The following is a 23,750-nucleotide window of genomic DNA, read 5'->3' as shown; positions in this document are numbered from 1 at the left end:
CGCCACCGTCTTCTCTCCCTCGCTGCGCCTTGACCACCATCACCCTTTTTACGCACGCTCTCTCTTTCTCTCTTTTGCTCGCTCCATCGCTTTCGCTCTTTCCCTAAGTCGCTCCCCGCGTTACCCTCCTTTTCTCTCCCCCCCCCCGTTTCACTCGCTCTCCCCTCCCCCTCCCCGCTTCCTCCCCCCACCCCTCCTTCCCACTATTAGTATTCCACTCGCGTCCCTGCTCCTCGCAGGAGCGCTTTTGCTGCAGCGCTCCCGACGCCGTTGGTTGGCTGGCTGGCTGGTTGGGTCGGCTTCTTCCTTGGCAGCCGGGTCGGGTCGGAGCCAGGACGAGGGGTTGGGGTGTGCTCGCTCGCTTGCTCGCTTTGCGTGTGGGTCTTCGCTTGCCGCCGCTCCATCTTCGCCCCCTCCCCAAGGCCTTGACGGGGCTCCCGTTGGGTCTGATCCGGGATCTGTATGGAGCCCAAACATTAAGGGGACTGGGGGAGAGCCTGCAGCCTCCCCCCGCGCGCTTTTGCCCCCCCCAACTGGGCACGCGGAGGAGAGAGAACAACCAGCTGCGCCAACGTTGCCGGAGAAAAGCGCGCAGGGGATGCTGCCTCCACGACGACCCCCACTCTGGTGAGTGTGTGGGTAAAGGGGTGATGAGGATGGCTGGGTGGTGGTGAGGTTTTTGGGTGGTGGGGTGGGAGTATGCAGCCCGAATGAAAGGGCGCTCTCATCTATCGAAGGATGGGAAAAGGCTAGATTGGGGCAGGGATTCATTGCGGTTCATACACGATATGGAAGGAGGAAGGGGCGCGCAAATGATTCTTAGGAGGAGTAAGGGGTGAGATTGGGACAGTGATTCAGTGCGGGGGGGGTAGGTGGGACTGATAGGACAGGAGCAAAGGTAAGGGGGATGATGGATGGAAGTTGCTATGGAAACGGCACCATCTTAACCCCCCCCCCCCCGCCGCCAGAAAGATGCTGCTTTGCTACCTCTCCCCCCCCCCATTGGCCTGGTAGCCTAACCCTCCTCCCACTGTACGCTGCTCTCCCAGGTCCAGCTGGCCCCCATTTAATCTAACGTTGTCGTCGCCAAAAATATGTCTCGCAAGCTTTCACTTACTATGTCCTCTAAAGAGCCCCTCTCTCAGGTTTAGCCCCCTCCCCTTCATTGCCTGCTCCCATAGCAACACACTTTGCTTTCCCCTCAAGCTGTGCTTATTACTCAGGCCCGATGCCACACCTCCACAATGGGCAGGGTGTGTGTGTGTTGTGTGTGTTCCTCTGCTGATGAGCCCCATATATCCCCATCCAGGCCTGGTTCCAATAAATGCGTTTTTCCGCTCTTGCCTCCATTACCTCAGGCCTCCTCACAGTCAGGTTCCCTCTCACCTTATCCTCTGGCTTTCTCCGGAATTTCCTCCCTACTGTCAATAGACCCAACTCATTTCTTTTCTCTCCTTGAAGCAACCCCCCCTCTGTTTCAGGGCCAAACCCCTCTTCACTTATGTGTCACAGGGGACTACTTGAAGTCATTCCTGGTGCTCCGTTCCCCCCTTAAACTTACCCACGCCCAAGATTCACAAGACCCACAGATTCCCACAAGAATATTCTGTGCCAACATATTCCTAATGACCTGCCCTCCCACCTTGACAGACTAGGCCTTCCCCAATCCTGCCATGAGGTTTAAGCATCTTGAACCCATGACCTCACCCACATAGTGAGTATATACCCCAAATGAGGCCTACCTGCTTCCCTGTTCCAGGGGGGCCTGTGCTCCCCTTCTTATAACACTACCTGGTTTCCCTGCACTGTTGGGTTTAACACCTGCTGAGTTTCCTCCTCCTCTCCATTGATGACCCTTAAATACTTCTTTTGCATAACTCTTATCATGCCAGTCTGAGCTATTTGGTTCCCCTCCCATCTCGGTCCCCACTGGCTTCTGTGTCCCCTCACCCCTTCTCACCCCGCCTCATGCACTTATCTGGGTGCAAATTATTTCAAGGATCCTAAACCCCTCTCCCCGGAGGGCTCTGTCAACACCCCTCTGTACCCCAATGGAAGGGAGCATATTGGCTTGTAAGCCCAGCTATCCCCATTCCTTTATTTGTGCTTCTTCCTCTTCCCTCTTCCAGGAGTGCAAGTGGGCTTTCTGCTTCTCTTGCCCAGGGGGGTGGGATTCTGACCCAAGAAAAAAATGTAGGCTTCCCCCCTCGCACTCAACCACGTTCCGTCAAATTGTGGCTCCTCGTGTCCTGCCGTTCGGCATTAAGCACTCAGGCCACGAGGCAAGTCAAACAGACATGTGGCAAAAAATAATAATCTGTGGTTCCGTAGTCTCTTTAATGGCAGCTGTGCGATGCAATCTTTTGATTAAAGCAATGTTTAAAGCAAGTTAATTTTCCAGACATTTCTGTTGTTTTCTGTTTATCGAAGGAGTGAAAGATAAAAAATACGAAAGGGTAAATACTGAGCCTCTCAAATCGTAATGATGTAGGCCTTTATCCTTAATAACTAGGTTCTCTGGGCCTGCCTCACCCCCCCCTTGAAATCTACCCCTGCTCCCACCCCATCAGCAAACCCTACGATTCTGTTCCTATACCCCACAATCTACAATCCGGTCCCTGCTAGTCCTAGCCTTCTTGGGTTGCATTCCCACATTGTACCAATCCACCTTTCGCCTTAAACTATTTAAGCTTGCTGAGACATGGTGTTGTTGTATGGGTGGCCAACCCCCTTCCACAGTGAAACCTCTGTCTTAACAAACAGGAGGTGAGGAAGGTCACCTGTGCTACTTCAGAGTGCAGGTAGGAGCTGAATGCTCCTCCATACTGAAAATAATAATAATAAACCAAGTTCTTCTGTATGTAAAATCAATGGAGAAAGCTAGGCCTGAACCCTTCACCCTGACACCATAGTTTTCTACATGAAGGGACTTACTAATTTGTATGGAGGAGCACCCACTCACATGGGCCTGTACCTGCAGTCTGAAGTGGTACAGTCAAGTCACAGGTTTACCTCCACGTTTGTGGGAACTAGGCCTACGTGTCTAGAAGCCTCAGAACAAGCTGTTTGTTGTCATGGTTACCTTACAGACTGCGAGTGGGATATTGGTGCAAGGGAATTTGAGGGGACTGGAGATAGTGGAATTGCAAACCGATGCCATTAACATTGTGGGTGGGGGAGCCTCTGCAGGGGTTTTAAGGTTGCTGTAGATGCTTGGACTGAGGAGCGGATATGGAGGTGCTGTTCTGGTTTGTGAGGAGCTGCGGGTGCTAGGATTTGAGGGGTTCATTTGGGGGAAGCGTCACACCCTCTGAGTCTTTCTGGCAGCGCAATGCTCCTTTGATGCCTCCCTTTTCTCTTCTGCGCTCAGTTAGCATGTTGGCGATGTGGCCCATTCCATGTGCAATTGTCCCCGCAAACAAATAACCCGGAAGCAGTGGAAGGTTAATTGAAGTGTGGACTCTGAGATTGGTTTTGAGCGACTGCAGTACCAATGAGATTATGATAACAGATTAGAGGATCCTACAGGTGTAGGTAAGAATGAAGCTGCCGAAGTGGAATCCCATAATTGATTGCTTGGGGATGGCTATGTTTTGCAAGCATGGGGTGCGGCGAAATTTTGTATGTGCTTCTGTGTGAGTTGACTGTGAAAGAGGTTAACACAAGGGACATTTCGGGAACTAAAGACACGAGAAGCAGGCTAGGACTTAATTAGGCAGGTGGTGTATCTTACGCAGTACAGTCTGATGTGACTGGCAGGTCTTCCATGCTCCTGTTCCCTGGGATTTCTGGGGGGTCGGGGATGGGGAAAAGAGGGTCATGATTGCACACGGCGACTCTCCTTCCTCTTCGGCAGAAGGGAACAGGGAGCTCCGTGTTTGTGCCTTTGTGCATGTGCAAATACGGCAATGGAAGATCAAGGAAGCCGTTTGGCAAAGGTCACATTTGAGAGGGATGCTGGCGCGGTGCATTTGTGCAGAGCACACATCAGTTGCTGCTGAAGACAGGTGGGGAAAGAGGCCTAGGCAGATGTTGCTTTTGCTCCTTAATTTCCGGTAAGTTCATTGTTGACAGGAGAATGTTGGGGACAGGCAGTTGGGGAGGTATCATGAAGCTTTGGGGATTAATCTGTAGTGCAAACAGCTGACTTGTTAACTGCGAATTTATACCATGAGCTTAGGCCTGTACTTGTAAATTTAATTACAGTACATCCCTCAGCTTTGGGGTGTGTGTGTGTGAGAGAGCGCGTATAATATATATTCAGAGTAAGAATTATATACATATATAAACTCTACATGGCTACAGCTGCCAGAAAAGGTGGCCAAGAAGCTCTGATAGAAACAGTTACCATGGCAATGGGAAGGAGGAGAATGGGGATAGAAGGAAAAGGAATGAGAACCCCCTTTAGTTTCTGCCCCAGAAGTGTGCTGCCTTCGCTGCCCACACCCCTCCCAAAATTCTACTCCGATGTACAAAACAGTTCGCATTAGTCTCCGTGGTGGGACTAGGGGGAGAGGGAGGGCGGTGTGAATTTCTTTCTCGTAGAAGGTGTGCGGAGGAAACAATCTGCCGCTGCGTGAGTGTGTGCGAAAAGGACGGAAGTGGAAGGAACCATGTTGTATTTATTCGGTGCAGAAACAGGGAGAAAGTGTGGTGTGTTAAGAAGTGGCAGTCGTATAGGAATTCAGGAAGGAGCCTTGCGGTAGCATCCCCTCCAAACTTTCTCCAATGAAAAAATAGGGACGTCCTGTTCCATGATAATAATTTTATTATTTCTACCCAAGCCATCTGACTGGGTTGCCCCGTCCACTCTGGGTGGCTTCCACCATATATAGAAACATACCGTATTTTTCGCTCTATAAGACGCACCAGATCACAAGACGCACCTGGTTTTTGGAGGAGGAAAACAAGAAAAAAAATATTCTGAATCTCAGGAGCCAGAACAGCAAGAGGGATCACTGTGTAGTGCAAGCAGCAATCCCTCTTGCTGTTCTGGCTTCTGGGATAGTTGCGCAGCCTGCATTCGCTCCATAAGACACACACACATTTCCCCTTACTTTTTAGGAGGGAAAAAGTGAGTCTTATAGAGCAAAAAATACGGTAATAAAACATCAACCATTTTTTTTTAAACTTCCCCATACAGGGCTGCCTTTAGATGTCTTCTAAAGGTTGTATAGTTACTTATCTCTTTGGCTCGGGGGGACGCATAACCCTCCGACATTTCTCCTATGTAAATAGGGACGCCCGAAAGAAAAATGGGACATTCCGGGATCAAATCGGAAATTGGGATGGCTTCTGTAAATCTGGGACTGTCCCTGGAAAACAGGGACACTTGGAGGGTCTGTGGTAGGTCAGGCCACATCAGGGGCAGGACTGCCCACATTGACTGACAGGTCTAAGGCAGAGGCTGTTTCCCATCATCTGCTCCCTGATCCTCTTTAACTGGAAATGGCAGGGAGTGATTCTGGGATCTTCAGAATGCCAAGTTTTTGCTCTCTTATCACTAAGCTGGAGCCCCTTCTCCAAGTGGTGTGACTTGTAGTAGACTGTGAGGATTTGGAATCTAGCCACCCACCTGCAGTTACTGAGACCCCTAGCTAGGCAAATCTCCCCTTAGGGAATGTGGGAGGCTATCTGTGGCTACTAACCCTGATTGCTTTCTGCCTCCGCTGCCAGAGGCTATTATGCCTCTGACTCCAGTTGCTAGACACTGCAGGAAGGAAGAGTGCTGGTGTGTTTGGGAGCTTTGTTTGGGGCTTTCCGCAGGCACCTAGCTGCCCACTGTGAGAACAGGACGATGGACTGTGTCCAGTTCTGAGCACCGCAATTTTATCCCTGGGAAATAGGGACCACTTGGAGGGTCTGGAAAAAAGTGACAGTCTGGGAGGAACCATGTGATCTGTCAGCCTAACCTACCTCACAGGGTTATTGTAAGGATGAAGTGAAGGGGGTTAGAACGCCATACTTGCGCTCCTTGCAGGAAAGGCAGGAGGATATATGCAATGTCCGAAAAAGCCAAACAAACAGTGACTTTCACAACAGCCTAGCACGTGAAAATATAAGAGGGAGGGCTGGGTTGGGCTATATTATTATTAAAGGTAAAGGGTAAAGGGACCCCCTGACCATTAGGTCTAGTCGTGACCGACGCTGGGGTTGTGGCGCTCATCTCGCTTTACTGGCAGAGGGAGCCGGCGTACAGCTTCCGGGTCACGTGGCCAGCATGACTAAGCCGCTTCTGGCGAACCAGAGCAGCGCACGGAAACGGCGTTTACCTTCCCGCCGGAGCGGTACCTATTTATCTACTTGCACTTTGATGTGCTTTCGAACTGTTAGGTTGGCAGGAGCAGGGACCGAGCAACGGGAGCTCACCCCGTCGCAGGGATTCGAACTGCCGACCTTCTGTTCGGCAAGTCCTAGGCTCTGTGGTTTAACCCACAGCGCCACCCGCGTCCCTATATTATTATTATTTATTATTATATTTCTGGAAGCAGTTGGAAAAGCTTGCCCTCCTTTATTTCTGCATGCCAGGCTGCTGTGATGATCAGGGGTCTGGAAATCAAGCCTTATGAGGAGTGGTTGAAGGAGCTGGGTAGGTTTAGCCTGGAAAAGAGGAGACGGGTAGCCATCTTCAAATATCCTCAGGGCTGCTCTGGAGGGTAGGACTCGAACCCATGGCTTCAAGTTACAAGAAAGGGCGTTCCGGCTAAACGTACGGGAAGACTTTCCGACAGTAAGAGCTGTTTCACAGTGGAGCGGTCTTCCCTCGGGAAGCTGAGGACTCTCCTCCCCTGGAGGTTTTTAAGCAGAGGTTGCTTTTTTGAGATTCCTAGTTTGTGAGGGGTTGGACTTGAGGGCCCTTAGGGCTCTATGATTTTATGACTAGAGGGACTCCTGGCCTGATCTGGCAGGGCTGTTCTTATACAGTGGTACCTCAGGTTAAGTACTTAATTCGTTCCAGAGGTCCGTTCTTAACCTGAAACTGTTCTTAACCTGGAGCACCACTTTAGCTAATGGGGCCTCCTGCTGCCACGCTGCCGGAGCACGATTTCTGTTCTTATCCTGAAGCAAAGTTCTTAACCTGAAGCAATATTTCTGGGTTAGCGGAGTGTGTAACCTGAAGCGTATGTAACCTGAAGCGTATGTAACCCGAGGTACCACTGTATGTTCTTCCCAGATGTATGTGTAGCATTTGTGCCATCATGGCAAGGAAGTATTATATCATGGAAATCGTTCTGAACTGAAATGGTAACGGTTGCTATCAGGACGCCAGTTGCCTAAAAAGTGACCTGTTTTTTATTCCTTGGACCGTGCAGAACTGGCTCCTGGGAATTGGAAACGTTTCCGCAGGTCTGATTGTTATTCACAGCAAGACTGCCACTTAAGCAATTTGTAACTGGTTGTATTCAATGTTAGTCATACTCAGAAGTAGGCCCATTGAAATTAATGGGCGCCGCTAACTGGGTTCGTACAGTTCAGTGGGTCTACCTTGAGCAGAACTTGGTTGGATACAACCCCATAGGAATTTATAATACATTATAAATTATCATCCCTTCCTGCGATGGGGAGCTGTGGATCAACTTTATGGCGAGATCACCGTGTGGAATTTGGGTCTGAGTCGGGTCTCTTGATTTTCCTAATGGGTTAGTCATTTTGTAGCACTGGTTTTTTGGGATGTGTGTGTGTGTACATGTGCATACATGCATCATCATCATCAGCATTATTACTATTATTTTTATTATTTGAGTTTATATACTGCCGTGTAACCAGAGGTCTCAGGGTGGTTCACAGAAAAGATCACAACATATATAATCAGAATAAAAACAACAACCCAATAACACCCCCGCTGAAAAGAGCCACCTTATAAAAGGGTATAGGATGTCCATCAGGTCAACCAAAGGCCTGAATAAAAAGGAAAGTTTTTGCCTGGCACCTAAAGGTGTATAATGAAGGTGCCAGGTGAACTTCCCTGGGGAGAGCATTCCACAGACGGGGAGCCACTGCAGAGAAGGCCCCGTTCTCGTGTTGTCTTCTCTCGAGGAGGAGGCACACGAAGAAGGGCCTTAGAAGATGATTTTGGGGTCCGGGCAGGTTCATATCAGGAGAGGCGGACCTTGAGGTATTGCGGTCCTGGGCTGTTTAGGGCTTTATAGGTCAAAACCAGCACTTTGAATTGGGCCCAGAAACTAACTGGTAGCCAGTGCAGTCAGACCAGGATTGGTGTAATATACTCAATCCGTCTTGTTCTGGTGAGCAACCTGGCTGCTGAATTCCTCACTAGCTGATGTTTCTGAACCGTCTTCAGAGGCAGCCCCACGTATAACGCATTGCAGTAGTCTAACCTTGAAGTTACCAGAGCATAGACAACAGTAGTTAGGCTACCCCTGTCCAGGTAGCTGGGCGTAGCTGGGCCACCAGCCGAAGCTGATGGAAGGCACTCCGGGCCACTGAGGCCACCTGAGCCTTGAGCAAGTGCCCTGAAAAAAGCATAGTAAACAGAATGATACCACGTGGCCAGTGAACTACACTCCTTTCCTTCTCAGTGGCCACAAGAGGTCACAGGATTTGCAAGTGGTCATTGCAATCTATTAAACCAAAAGTAATCAGATCATTAGGATCTGCTTGGATCCTGCACAGTTGCCTTTAGAGAACACCAGGGGGCCCTTCCCTCTCCCCAGAAAAAAAATCTAGGAGTTTCCACTTTGTCCCAAGAAATCGAAATACCCTCTCAAGTGGCATAGGAGTACGTTGGCTGTAGCTGGGATCCTGAGCATTGCCTTGGCGTGGCAACTTGCTTGGCATTTCGAAAGAGCTCCAGTGGTGAAAGGGGTTAAAGCAGGGTTTCCCAAACTTGGGTCTCCAGCCGTTTTTGGACTACAGTTCCCATCACCCCTGACCACTGGTTCTGCTAGCAAGGGAAGATGGGAGTTGTAGTCCAAGAACAGCTGGAAACCCAAGTTTGGTTAGAGATAGTGAGGTGGGTGGCAGAAGGAAGGGTGGCACACAGCTCTTGAGAAGGGACAGGGCAGAAGATGAATGGGGAAGCTTGTGGACTTCCAGATGTTGATGATGGTCTACAGCTCCCATTGTCCCTGACAATTGGCCATGCTGGGCTGGGAGTGAATGCAGCTGGCGTCTGTCCAATAACATTTTGGAGGGCCACAGGTTACCCATCCCAGACATAGATTAAAGGACAGGACATCGAATGGCAGTAGGGAGCAGGTGGCGCTGTGGGTTAGACCACAAAGCCTAGGACTTGCCGATCAGAAGGTCAGCAGTTCGAATCCCCGCGATGGGGTGAGCTCCTGTTGCTTGGTCCCTACTCCTGCCAACCTAGTAGTTCGAAAGCACGTCAAAGTGCAAGTAGATAAATAGGTACCACTCCAGCAGGAAGGTAAATGGCGTTTCCGTCACTGCTCTGGTTCGCCAGAAGCGGCTTAGTCATGCTGGCCACATGACCCGGAAGCTGTACGCCGGCTCCTTCAGCCAATAAAGTGAGATGAGCGCCGCAACCCCAGAGTCGGCCACGACTGGACCTTATGGTCCCTTTACCTTTACCTTTACCTTTACCTTCAGGGAAACTGGAGGATATGTATTGGAGAGGGGAACTGAGCTGTGGAGTGGCAGTTTTAGCAGAGACCTGAATTCAGATCCTAGCTCATGCCATGTCATAGACTGCCCTCAAACAAATCCCTCTCTTTCTTGGCCTCCTCTGTGTGTTTTTTGTAAAACAAGTGCAACAGCTATCTGGGACGGGGGGGGGGGGGAGGAACTGGGGGACAATGCATGCAAAACCTCTTTTGCTTTCTAAAGGAATATGATATTGTTATGCAAATGTATGAGTGGGAATTGATAAATCGGTCACTAGTGGATAAGGGGCATGGGGGGAAAATTTAAAATTTAAAAATTGTAAATTGAATATAAGGAATGAACTGTGAAGTAGAGATAAATGTGTAATATCAAGCAGCAATGGGGGAAAGTAGGGACACATCTAGGATGCATAGCTGTCAATGTTTCCCTTTTTTAAAGGGAAATTCCCTTATTCCGAGTAGGATTCCTCGCAAGAAATGGGAAAAGTTGACAGCTATGCTAGGATGAAGAGTGGGAAGTCAACTTCTGGGAAAATTTGTATTAAATTTGATGTAATTGAGTATTGATTCTTTAAAAATTTGGAAAACTAATAAATATCATTTGACAAAAAAAGGAACTGGGGGACAATGCCATTCGCAGGTAGTCCTGAATGAAGCAGAAAATGGAGTAGAGATTTGGGGGGGGGGCAGAAACAGTGCGGGGGGGGGGCCTGCCTCATGTTCTACAGGTTGTTGAACATCAGCTGCATATGATAAAAGACAGTAGAGGCAGAAGTAAATTTTGCAGCAGCAGAATCTTTGGGGAAACGTTGGGAGTTTGTGTGTGGAAACATTGATTTTCAGAAACTCAGGTTTGAGGGTCAGGGTCAGTGTTTTGCAGGCTTAAAAATAACAAAGCAAACTAATCCCAGCAGCTTCTGTAGTTCGGATGGTTGCAAATGTATGTTTGAATCGGAAAGGCGTCAGTTCATATTTGTGCAAGTAGGATGGGGAGATTTCTCCTCAAACGTGTTTTGGGCTTCAGAGGATTTGGGTGAGGTAGGGGTGTGTGAGGGTTAAATATGGGGGGGGGGGCAGGAAGGGGGAGGAAAGAACTACGAAAGAGGAAATGCTGCAGGAAACTGGGTGTGGCAAAAGAACAGGAGGAAGCTGCCTTAAATATCTTTGGTCCATTTAGCTGAGCATCATCTGCCCTGAGCATCAGTGGCTTTCCAGGGTTAGACAGGGGACATTCTGATGTTGGGAGAATGAACTTGAGTCCTTCTGCGTGCAGAGCAGATGATCTACCCCTTAGCTACAGCCTTTCTGGAGAAAAAGATGAGTAAGAAAATATGTGCGTATGTGTGATGAGAAATGTGAATGGACATTAGATTGCGAAAAACGAAAGTTGAGATCTTAGGGGGCAAAGTCCCCCCCAGCCAATATTTTCTTAATGAGCCCACCTATGATGAAACCTGACCCCGTGCATATTTACTCAGAAAAATGAGTCCAAATGAGTTTGGTGGTCTTTACTGCAAAGGAATTGACAATGCGACAAGGTGTTAAAAAAGGTTATTTATGTATGCCACTACTGCGGCCTGTGTTTTGTTAGCCCCAAAATGGAAAACGAGCGAGGTCCCAATCAAAGAAGAATGGCAGCTTAAACTGACGGAATAAACTGTGCAGCTTGCAGACTTAACATATAGAATAAGAGAACAAGAAGAACATGCATTTAGAGATGATTGGAAAAGGTTTATTGAATATATGGGAAATAACTGCGTACAGCTGAAAACGCCGGCAGCGTTAAGATAAATTCAACAGTGTAAATAGGTTATGTTGGATGTAATAATGGAATACTGAATGGTTTAGTTTCTGTAAAATAAGCGGGGATTTATGATATGTAAAATGAACCATGGAAAGAGAAGAAGGGAAGTCGTTGATATCTTAAGGTTGTAAAAATGAGTACTTTAAATTGTAAAACAGAAAATTTAATAAAAATTATATATATATATCTTCTACTTTGGCGATCACTTGTAGCCGAGTAAGATTGTCTTCCATAAACACAGTTTTAACAGTGAGTCCGTAAGTGACTGTGGAGGCCAATTCTGGATCCACACGTCCTTCCACAGTGGGGACATTGGTTTCCTGGTGGGAGTTGATCACAGTGTGGATTTGCCAAGCGTGTCTTCCTCTTAGCACGTTTCTCCCTTGCATCCTGAGTTTGAGTGTCTTCAAAGCCCATGACACCTTTGGTAAAGGCTGTTCTCCAACTGCAGTGCTCGCACGAGGCCAGTGTTTCCCAGTTGTCAGTGTTTATACTACATTTTAAAAGATTTGCCTTGAGGCAGTCTTTAAACCTCTTTTGTTGACCACCAGCATTACGCTTTCCATTTTAATGTTCCGAATAGAGTAGTTGTTTTGGAAGACGATCATCAGGCATCCGCACAACATGACCAGTCCAACGAAGTTGATGTCGAAGAATCATTGCTTCAACACTGGTGATCTTTGCTTCTTCCAATACAGTGATACAGTGGTGCCCTGCAAGACGAATGCCTCGCAAGACGGAAAACCCGCTAGCTGAAAGGGTTTTCCGTTTTGGAGGTGCTTCGCAAAATGAATTTGCTATGGGTTTGCTTCGCAAGACGAAAATGTCTTGCGAGTTCCTGCGATTTTTTTTTGCTCCCCACCCCCTTTTTCTAAGGCACTAAGCTGCTAATAGCCTTTTAGCAGCTAATCCGCTAATCCCTTACGCCTTTAATAGCCGCTAAACCGCTAATAGCGCTAATCCGCTCATGGGGTTGCTTCGCAAGACGAAAAAACCGCTAGACGAAGAGACTCGCGGAACGGATTCTTTTCGTCTTGCGAGGCACCACTGTATTAGTTTGCCTGTCTTCCCAAGTTTATATAAACAATGAGACCATGGCCTTTGGCTGTAAAGCACATTTTTTGACCCAAAGAATCCTGGGGGACCTTAGTTTGCCCTCCGAACTATAACCCCCTGCACCTTTAACAAACTATAGCTCCCAAGGTTCTTTAGCAAGTGGGGTGTGCTTTAAATGATTGGGGTGGGTGTGCAGTCATGGTCATTCTAGGCTGAAATGGAGAAAAAGAGTAAGCTCGTTTCCATTTACCAAGGTTTCTGTACCTGGTAGTAGTCACTCTCAAGTTGATTCTTAGCCTCTCTCCTCGCCTGAGTTTACTGTTTACAAGTCTGGTTTATGGCATCCAACTGGCAGAGAGGAGAGTCGTAGGCCTAGATTAGCGGGGCAGAGAAGGGTAGATCAGAGAGCAGGGATTGGCACCACAGGACTTGTGTAAATGCTGTGGACCTTCATCGGTGTAACTTGGCTCTTAAAAGAAAAAGTTTGGATCTTAAGTTTCAGAGTTAACATATCTGCAGTGTATTCATACAGCGCAGTCCTAACCATGCCTACTCAGGTGTAAATCCTATTGAATTCAGCGTGGCTCCCCTCCCCTCTTGTAAACTGGGTTAGGATTTTCAGCCTTAGGCTGTTTGACTCTAATTGCCCTTGCAGATTTATTCATGATATAATAAGGAGTGTTATCAGTGAGCTTCCTTCCCCCCTCCTTAATTAGCGAGGTTGTGTTGGCATGTGAGTTCTTCCTTCTCATTGTATTTTGAAACGCTATTTCAAAATAAAAGCCCAGGCTAGAAAGAAAACCAAACACAGCCATCGTTTGAGGACCAAACTAGATAATAGAGATAACTGAAGGCTATCTTTCTTTAAAGTTTTGCAAAGCAGGAGGGTGATGGCAGGGGCAAGCTTTGGTGTGTTTGCGTTTGTGTGTGTGTGTGCATATAACAAAAAATTAAAATACCAGTATAAAATTTTAAGTGCACGAGGTTAAAATAAGGCATGAGAAGAATAACAGTTGTTAGTAATAGGGTGTCCTGAGCATGGACAAAATTTGGCGCCCCCCCCCACCAATATTTATTATTTTCACTATAATTCCTCATTTATTCATTATTATTTTGCACCCCCTCCACTCTGTGCCTTGGGCACCTACCTAAATCCAGCGTTGCTGGTGGTTGGTGGGTAGAGCATGAGACTCTTAAGCTTAGGGTCATGGGTTTGAATCCCACTTTGGGCAAAAGGTTCCTGCATTGCAGAGGGTTGTATTAGATTACCCTCCCTGTCTCTTCGAACCCTACAATTCTATGATCTGGCTTGGGATCATGAGGAGGGGGGCAGGACTTTTCCTTCTCTGTGCCATGTTTCTGATGAAAAGCACCCTCCAGCAACTATTTGCTGCATTAGGGAAATCCTATGTTGTCCTTCATATAACCTTGAACTCCAGCACCCATCAGCCCCAGCCAGTGTGGCCAATAGTCAAGGATGATGGGAGTTGTAGTCCACCAACACCTTAAGGGTAAGGGGACCCCTGACCAGTAGGTCCAGTCGTGGCTGACTCTAGGGTTGCGGCGCTCATCTCACTTTCTGGCTGAGGGAGCCGGCGTACAGCTTCTGGGTCATGTGGCCAACATGACTAAGCCGCTTCTGGTGAACCAGAGCAGCGCACGGAAACGCCGTTTACCTTCCCGCTGGAGTGGTACCTATTTATCTACTTGCACTTTGACGTGCTTTTGAACTGCTAGGTTGGCAGGAGCAGGGACCGAGCAACGGGAGCTCACCCCATTGCGGGGATTCGAACCCCTGACCTTCTGATTGGCAAGTCCTAGGCTCTGTGGTTTAACCCACAGCGCCACCCGCGTCCCCCACCAGCACCTTACACCGTGTCAAACTGTTTGTCTTTCAAGTCCGGCAGGCAGTGGCTCTCTGGGTTGAGACCTTCCCCCTCACTTGCTACTGGGTCCTAGAAAAAAAGACCCTGGGAATGCCAGGGTTTGATCCCGACATCTTTTGCATGCGAAACCTGGGCCCAGATTACTGAGTTCTGTCCCTTTCCCTCGCTCCATGGTGAAGAGCTGATCTGAATTTCTGTTCAGAAATGCCAATTGCAATTTTGCGTGCCTCCACTTTTCTAAAGTTTGCTGGACACGTTTTTATTGTTGCTTTGCTGGGGTTGCTGCTTGTGCTAGATCTGTCCTGCTCCCTGCAGTGGCCAATAATATACCCCTGGGAAGCCAAACAGGCGGGGCATGACAGCCGTGGCCTTGCCCCAACCCACTCACCTCTGCGTTCAAAGGTAGAGTGCATCTGGATATGAAGGCTCCTCTTAGCTCTGTTGCACAGAAGATGGAACAAATCTTGATCTGCTGCTTGAGAGGGCAGGAACCAAGTGGATGGGCTCAGATTGCAAAAAAGGGGATTGCGACACCGTTAGAAAGGTTGGGACCTTTAAGGTACCTTCCAAGCCTGTGATTCCAATAACCTGTTTCTGTGGATCCGTCTAATCCTTCCTTTCTTTTTAAAGCCATCTAAGCTAGCCATCATCTTGAGGCACGATTCCATAAATCAGTTATTCAGCATGTGTGACAAAAGAGCTTCCTTTTTGCCAGTCCTGAATCTTCCACCACTCAAACTTCAGTTTGTGACCTGGAGTTCAAGTGTTAGAAGAGAGGGGAACCAATTTACTCCGGTCCACGCTCCTACAATTTGTGCTGCCAGTGAAGAAATCCAGAGAGGCGTACCACCGCGAAGCTGACACGATTAGGGCCCCGCAAGAAAGCTCTCATTTCCTGGGTGCACGTGGATGGGTTGTGTGATACGGATTGGCGACCCTCTGTCTCCCAGTGAGGAATGAGAACGAGGTCTCTCACACCTTTTCGGGGCAGGAAAAACCTCTATTCGACCCAGGGTGTGAGTGATGATGCTGATACCTGGCAGTGGTGCTGTTGGTAAACAAAAATCTGCCCTTTTTCCCTTATGGGTTATCCAAGAGCCCATATAGAGTCCTTACATAGGTTCCCTATTGGTAGGAGAAAATAACAGAGTCCAACCAGAGAATATTGAGAAGCAAAGCAGCTAGTAAGCCTGATCTTTATTGATCTGTTGCAACAGGGTCCTCGCTGACCACACACAGGAGGGAGGAGGAACCCAGCACAGTGGTGTGCAAGCCCTTATGTAGACTTTTGAAATTGCCCAGAAACACCAGACATACTGTTATGTACTGAAGTTCTCACCCTGGGCCAGCAGGGGGATACTGTAGATAGTTTTCACTCAGGTCCACATATGCAAATAAGGGATTGAAAGTGACGTTCAGTGATTGGATAGTTACAGAAAGTTGTTACAGTTACGTTGTACTGGAGCTCTATATAAGCAGGCTGACTGAACCCTTCAGTTCAGTTCAGTTCAGTTCTGGCCTGTGAATAAACAAGAGCTGTTTGAAGAATTGCTGTGTCGTCTGATATGTTCACCCACAACTTAACACATACATCACAGAAGGGGTGTAGCTCAAGACCACCTCCCCAGATACACCATACCAACATGACAGAAAGGGCCGTCTACAGTAGAAATCTGAGTGACTTGTTTATCTCGCCTGACAGGTTACCTGTTCAATGGTCACTTGATTGGATTGCCTGTGGAGCCTGGCCAGTGTTTGTAATGATAAATACTTAGTTCCTGAGTCCAGATGACAGGCTCGCCCTATTCAAACACAGACATACCCATAAGACAGGATTTGTGAAGGAAAAGACAATGGGGAGGCTTTTCCATTTTCCTTTGACCTTACAGAGAAAACATTTTGTCAGTTTGGGACAGTTTGGGAATCAAAAATGGTTTCAGGTCGGTTTTCCTGTGCTGATCTATGTACGTGCTTGATTGGTACATTTATTATATATCTAATACCTTAAAATTCTTATCACAGTGGTGTCAGGAAAGGATACTGGGGCATAAGCCCAGGGCTGTAATCTGTTAGGGTACTGAGGGTGGTTAGGAGACCCCTTGACGAACTATAGTTCCCAGTACCCTTAAGAAGTGAAAGTTCCCAGGACTGTGTGGGGTGCAGTAGCCATGACTGTCGGTGGTGTAAGAGCTCCTTGTGTTTTTAATGTTTTCAATGTTTGATGTTTTCTTGTGTTTTTAACATTTTTGTTGGGAGCTGCCCAGAGTGGTTGGGGCAACCGATTTAATTACACTTAATGAAATGATTACCATCAGTGCTGTTTTTCTGGAAAAAAGAGGCGCCAGAACTCACTATGAACGACTCCCTTGTTTTCTTATAATGGCAATGGCGCCCACCTGAGAGGTGCCAGAACTGAGTTCCGGCTGGAAAAAAGCCCTGTGTCAGGAGTGCGTGCAGGAGCCAGGCCCTGTGACCAGTAGGACTTTGCAGGACTGGGGCCTTCCGAAGTTTGTTGTGAAGAGGCAAGGTGCGGCTACACAGGTGAGGCCAGTTGGTAACTCACAGCACCTGGTGGCAAAGAGCCGGGAAGGGATATAAGGTCAGCATTTCCCTAGGGCTCTTTGCCACAGCAACACATTTCTTGCCTTGCTGCGTTTGGCTCCTTGACCCCTTGCTTCTTGATCCTTGGACCCGTGACTCCGTGCTTCCTGACCCTCAGACCCTTGGCTTCCTGACTCCTGGCTTCTGGACTCCCGTTCCTGCTCCCACCCAGCCATCTTGCCCCCGGTCCCGACATCCCCAGCCAGGACTTTGATTGCCTGAGAACCGGACCGTGACACCCTGATTCATAGAAGCGTAGCATTGGAAGGGCTCTAAGGCATCTAGTCCAACCCCCTGCAATTCAGGAATCTCAGCTAAAGCATTGATGAGCGATTATTATTATTATTATTATTATTATTATTTCATGTATGGTCTGGATGTTACCCTGTTCAGCAGAATAAACAAGAGTGGCTCAAATGCAACAGGGATGGCCTATCAGTTTTTGAAGACAGCAAAGTAATGCACATTGCTGTCTAAAGAAGGGTTGTGGAAACCTCTTCAGGCTAATATATCTGATATGTTAGGACATGATATACCCTTGGAACCAAAAATATTTCTGCTTGGCTTTCTAAAAAATGTTATTCCGGAAAATGATCAAGAAATAGTGTTGAACCTTATAACCGCGGCTAAGATTATACCAGCTACATTTTTTTTTTGATGGGGGGCCGGGAGAGCATATATTGTACTATAGCTGAATGCGTTGAGAAAATTTGGTCCATAGTAACTGTGATTAAGCTAACTTATTGCAAAATAATACATATAAACTATCATATCCCTCCCCACTCCGCAAACAAATCAGAATGAATGCCCAGCAAGCAGTTACTGTCATCTCATCTCCCCAGAAACTTTGTGCAGAACATATCAAGATGAATGTACAACCCCCCCCCCCCCAATCCCACCAGGCTATATGAAAGCAGCTTCTGTAGACAAAAATGAAAAATAAGGAGGAAATGAACAGGGAGGAAGGAACTCTGATGGGATGGAAGAAGGGGACAACTTAGTGCCAGGAGCTGCATAAAATGAGGCTGGGGCCACCTATGGCCTATGTGGACTGCCTTTCTAAAAACTCACAGTTTCCATGATTTTAAAACAAGAACAAGAGGCGGTGGGGGGATGGGGTGGGAATCCCTTGGGTTTGTGCTGTATGTTTGATTGTTAGCTGAACACCAGATTCTATCAGGGAGTAATTTCCATAGATGCTGATACTGTTGCACTGCCAGGTTAAGGTTTTCAGAGTGTTAATTACAAGCGGCAATTTGGCGAGAAAGAGAGGCAGTTGCAATGCCGTGATGCCCACCGCTCCAAAGTGGCGGAAGGGATAATCTGATTCCTAGCCAGTGATCAGAAGGCTGTGCCGTCCCTCCTTGCCACCCCTTCTGGCTAATGTGGAAGAGACAAAACTGGGGTGGGGGCAGGAAGTGTCTAAAAAAAAGAGACAGCAGGCGGTTGTGGGAAGACGTTCAGGGTGTGTAGCTCCTGTGAAGGAGACCAGGGAACGATGGGGAATGGAATTTGAGTGAGTGGAGCTGGCGTTGAAAACGTACGCTCTCCTGGTGATAGCGAGAGAGAGCTCTGCAAAAAACGACACAGGCAAGGGCAAATAGAACAAGAAGAAAAATCTGAGTCTCTCTGTCTCTCTGATGGTTTCTGTGGCAAAGGCAGTTATAAAGATCGGGTAAAGGTAATGAGAGGAGAGGAAATGTTGGGGAAGTCTCGGCTGGGATCTGATGCCAAGGAACATCAGATTCTTTATCCTAAACACCACGCACAGCGAAGTGTGTTTATATGATGGAAGCCTCATGATGCATTTTGATTGATTGTTTTTGGCAGGATCTGAAATATTTGGCAGGGAAGGTGAGGAATGACGAGGAAGTGGGTGGAGGCTCCAACGAGACTGCAGCCTCCAACAGATATATCTTGCACTTGTCCCAGCCTTTTTGCTTTGCGACCATGAGGTCTAGAAACCTCATGGGAAATTGAAAGGGAAATTGCCATTTGCAGCAAGCCAGAGTCAGTGCAGGTTCTAGAACCGTGTGTTGGTTGATGTGCAAGGTCATCTAGAATGTGCCCGGTTCTGAAGATAACAGGACAGCAGCCGGTTTAGAAATAGCTGTGGGATTATTATTTTTCTGTTTGCAAAGGTTGATTGTCCTGGGGAACTTACTGCCGTAGGATTCTATGCATATAGCACATGAAGGCCCTGTCTTGAAGTGGGCGGCTTGACAAGTATAACTCCTATTTTATTTCTTTGAAAAAGTTGCATTAGTCACGGTAATATAAGTTAGCTCGATTAGTAGCTATTATCCCAAAAGCTCCCAAATGCAATCTACATCTCTGCAGGGGTGTAGGAACCCCTAACCAAGCAGAGCAATCATCAGATCCATAACTGAAGTTCAAATTGCTCGGCGAACAATTAAAAAGACTAGCTATAGACAAAGGCTTGGGAAATACAAATCAAAGCTTGCAACAGCCTGGATGGCAAGAGATTGCTGCCTAAAGTCTATTTCTCTGGCAGACTACCTCAAATTAGCAAACTGTGTAAAGCTAGGGCAGGCTTTCCCCAACTACTCAATGAACATACGCAGCAAATAGATTGTGTAATCATGGTGGAAGATGATTTGCAAACTGTGATAACTTCACGGCTTGGGTTTTTCCAATATTTACCGTATTTTTCGCTCTATAAGACGCACCAGACCATAAGGCGCACCTAGTTTTTGGAGGAGGAAAACAAGAAAAAAATATTCTGAATCCCAGAAGCCAGAACAGCAAGAGGGATCACTGCGCAGCGAAAGCAGCGATCCCTCTTGCTGTTCTGGCTTCTAAGATAGCTGCGCAGCCTGCATTCGCTCCATAAGACGCACACACGTTTCCCCTTACTTTTTAGGAGGGAAAAAGTGAGTCTTATAGAGCAAAAAATACAGTATTTCTCTAGCTCCATCAGCGAGGTTTTAAGGAACCTGCAGTCTGAAATTCAACACACCAGGGAGACAACAGAGGAAGGAGAGAGAGTGGGAATGTGCGTTTATTTCAGTTGCACGTACTTAATTATAGTGGGATATGGGGACTAAGGAGCTGTGCTAAAGCAGCCTTCCCCCATGCTGATGTTTTGGACTACAACTCCCATCAGTTGTAGTCCTGGAAGGCACTAGGCTGGGGCTGTGCTAAAAGGTGTGTTTCGAGAAACGAGAAAAGTGGCATCATACAGGTGTTCTCGCTGGCAGTTCCAGGGCTCGTAGGTAGAGCTGGGCGATGTATTGATATATTGTCCCAAACTGGTTCGAAGTCTATATAACGATATCAGTTTCATAATTTTGACCTGGCAATATATTGCAAATCATGGTGTGTGTGTGTGTGCTATGCAAAAAAATCACAATGCGGAGAAAACCATGAAGCCAGCCAATGCCTCTGCATAGCACCATCCTTTGATAATAATAATAATAATTTATTATTTATACTCTGCCCATCTGGCTGGGTTTCCTCAGCCACTCTGGGCAGCTCCCAACAGAATATTAAAAACACGATAAAACATCAAACATTAAAAACTTCCCTAAACTGCCTTCAGATGTCTTCTAAAAGCCAGGTAGTTATTTATTTCCTTGACATCTGATGGGAATTTATTATTTCGGTCACAGACCAGTTCCAGCTCACATACAAAATCAGGGAAGTCATGAAACATGATAGGGATACATTTGCATTAGCAATTCGATATAACAGGCACAGTACAGATATAGCAGCAGTTAAAATATATAAATCAGATCTTAGGACATCTGATGGGAGGGCGTTCCACAGGGCAGGCACCACCACTGAAAAGGCCCTCTGCCTGGTTCCCTGTAACCTCACTTCTCGCAGGGAGGGAACCGCCAGAAGGCGCTCGGAGCTGGACCTCAGTGTCTGGCCTGAACAACGGGGGTGGAGATGCTCCTTCAGGTACAGTGATACCTCGGGTTATGGACGCTTCAGGTTACGGACTCCGCTAACCCAGAAATAGTACCTCGGGTTAAATACTTTGCTTCAGGATGAGAACAAAAATCCTGCGGTGGCGGCGCAGCAGCAGCAGGAGGCCCCATTAGCTAAAGTGGTGCTTCAGGTTAAGAACAGTTTCAGCTTAAGAACGGCCCTCCAGAACGAATTAAGTACTTATCCTGAGGTACCCCTGTATATTGTATAATCGTGATATATTAGTATATTGTGATATTTAAGGAAAACGTAAAGGGACTCCTGACCATTAGGTCCAGTTGTGACCGACTCTGGGGTTGCGGCGCTCATCTCACTTTATCGGCCGAGGGAGCCGGCATACAGCATCCGGGTCATGTGGCCAGCATGACTAAGCCGCTTCTGGCGAACCAGAGCAGTGCACAAAAACGCCGTTTACCTTCCCGCCGGAGTGGTACCTATTTATCTACTTGCACTTTGATGTGCTTTCGAACTGCTAGGTTGGAAGGAGCAGGGACCGAACATCGGGAGCTCACCCCGTTGCGGGGATTCGAACAGCTGACCTTCTGATCAGCAAGTCTTAGGCTCTGTGCTTTAACCCACAGCACCACCCGCGTCCCTCAATTGTGATGTTTAGCTGGTGATATATCACAATGTTCAAAACCAGATATCATTGCCCAGCCCTACTAATAGGGTGACCCAACCGCTTTGGGGAGGACAGTACTTTCTTTGAAGGGCAGTTAGAGGACGGGCTTTTGCTTGAAGCAGCCCTGGGTTTGAAGGGCTTCCCAGTTTGGTTTAAACAGGAGGAACCACACGAAGGAAGTTCTGGGACCTTGGAGCTGCCCATCGATGGTTAGACTTGGACAGCAGTCTGAATGGGCCCACACAACTCATCTTCTCAGTCTTCATCCCCACTAGGGTGAGGCGTGCTGAATTTCTGCCTAAATTATAGTCATTATTTCTAAATCTGTTATCTCTCCATATAAATTAGCACTTGCAAATTTTATGCAAATCTGTGTCTTCTTTTAACACCCCCAACTCTCCCCCCCCCCGTTTCTTTTTCTGATGATGCCTTACCACTCTTTGGGAGATGCGTAAATGACCGCCCTTTGCAAAGGACAGAAAAAGGAGGACGTTTAGGCTCTTTGTGTGGAGATCAAGAGACCTCTAAGTTGCCAAGAGCTGCAGGAGAGAATGTCACAGAGGCAGCAGGGAAGTATACAAGTGTGGAGATTCGCTAAGAAGAGGTGAGGATTGCAGGGGTTGGCAATGAGCTCCAGCAGAGATCCCTCCATGGCCGGATCCTCTCCCCCCACGATTTCCGGCGCCTGCACCTGTGCAGATGCAATTTCTGGCATCTGCGTCTGTTCAGATGCGATTGCCGGCGCATGCGTAGTAGACACGATTTCCGGCGTCGCGGAAGTGGAGTCCCCGCACTGCGCTGTGCTGGTCTAGCGCTGCGTGGGGGGATTCGGTTCGGGGGCAGCTCGTGGGGCATTTAAACGACCCCCGTGGGCCTCTTGTGGCCCATGGGCCTTAGGTTGCCGACCCCTGATTCAGAGTTTGGGCGCTGGGCCCAGGAAGGGACAGGAAGTCAGCGTAGGATTTGAAGGAGGGGACATCGCGTGATTACAGCAATGGGAAGATGAGTGGCTTTCACAGCCAAGTGAAGAGGAGAAGTGACGGCTGATTTGTGACAATGGAAGTTGGAGTTGCAGTGGTCAAGGCAAGTGACAAGCTGGGGCATATACTAGGATTAAGAACGTGAGAAAAAGCACTTACAAGTCCAGCCAAAGGCCCATCTTGTTCACACAGTGATCAGCCAGGTGCCTTGGGAAGCCCACAAACCAGTACATAGAATTATAGAGTTGGAAGGGACCGCGAGGGTCATCTAGTCCAACCCTCTGCAATTCAGGAATCTTTTGCCCAACGTGGGGCTTGAACGCACAACCCTGAGATTGAGAGTCTCATGCTCTACCGACTGAGCTATCTCCCAGAGCTGGAATGCAGTAGACTCTTCCCACTTGGTGACTCGCAGTGACTGGTAATGATTTTCTCCAAAGGGGCAGAGAAGAAGGGATATCAGTGGGAAATCAAGATGCCTTGGAGAGGAACTGAATACGGGGAGCAAAGGAGAGAAGGGAGTCTGTGCTGTATCTGATGGTGTGAATTGGGAGGTTAAGTAAAAGATTCTTCCCTTGGCCTGGTTCCATTGGACCACCACAATTTCCATGTCTCAGTATAAGACATTTTTAGTTATTTATTTTGGGGTCAAAGCTGGTGATTTCAGAGGGTTAGAAAAAGTAGGTGCAGGTTGGTGGATATTCTTCCATTTTCTTTCACAATTCTCAGCCCCGTTGCTTCCCCCCTAGTGACTCCTTTTCTCTGGGTTCGTCATATGGGTCTTCCTATCCCACCAGGAATCACGTACTGTAGTTAGTAGGATGAAGTAATGGCACTTTGTCTGATCCTGCCTGATATTCCTAAACAAAATGGCAACCAAACAGAATCTGGCCATGGGCAGACATCACTGAGAGCAGGGCAAGCGGTGGCGATTTAAGTCAGTGTGGTGTAGTGGTTAAGAATGGTAGTCTCGTAATCTGGTGAACCGGGTTCGCGTCTCTGCTCCTCCACATGCAGCTGCTGGGTGACCTTGGGCCAGTCACACTTCTTGAAGTCTCTCAGCCCCACTCACCTCACAGAGTGTTTGTTGTGGGGGAGGAAGGGAAAGGAGATTGTTAGCCGCTTTGAGACTCCTTAAAGGGAGTGAAAGGCGGGATATCAAATCCAAACTCTTCTTCATAAGTGAGTAATTTATATATTTTTCCGAGGCACGCTGAAAAATCGCTGAAACAGTGAGGTGTCTTCCGCACTGTCAAA

The 23,750-nt window shown here is 47.8% G+C and overlaps 1 protein-coding gene across 2 annotated transcripts in view; it reads left to right on the top strand.

The window, feature by feature from the left end:
- The first annotated feature begins 213 nt into the window (after positions 1–213).
- LRRC4B (leucine rich repeat containing 4B) overlaps positions 214–23,750 on the top strand; it is a 145,583-nt gene continuing 122,046 nt past the window's right edge. The window contains exon 1 of one of the 2 annotated variants that reach the window (XM_083408172.1): positions 214–627. The gene's annotated coding sequence lies outside the window, so the exon portion shown is untranslated. Of the gene's footprint in view, positions 628–3,590; positions 4,056–23,750 lie in introns of those variants that run through there. The other variant, XM_083408174.1, reaches the window with a different exon arrangement.

The sequence above is a fragment of the Podarcis tiliguerta genome (genome assembly GCF_965153285.1).
Source record: "Podarcis tiliguerta genome assembly, chromosome: 13".
Classification (NCBI taxonomy): domain Eukaryota; kingdom Metazoa; phylum Chordata; class Lepidosauria; order Squamata; family Lacertidae; genus Podarcis; species Podarcis tiliguerta.
This window is presented reverse-complemented; position numbering and strand designations above follow the sequence as displayed.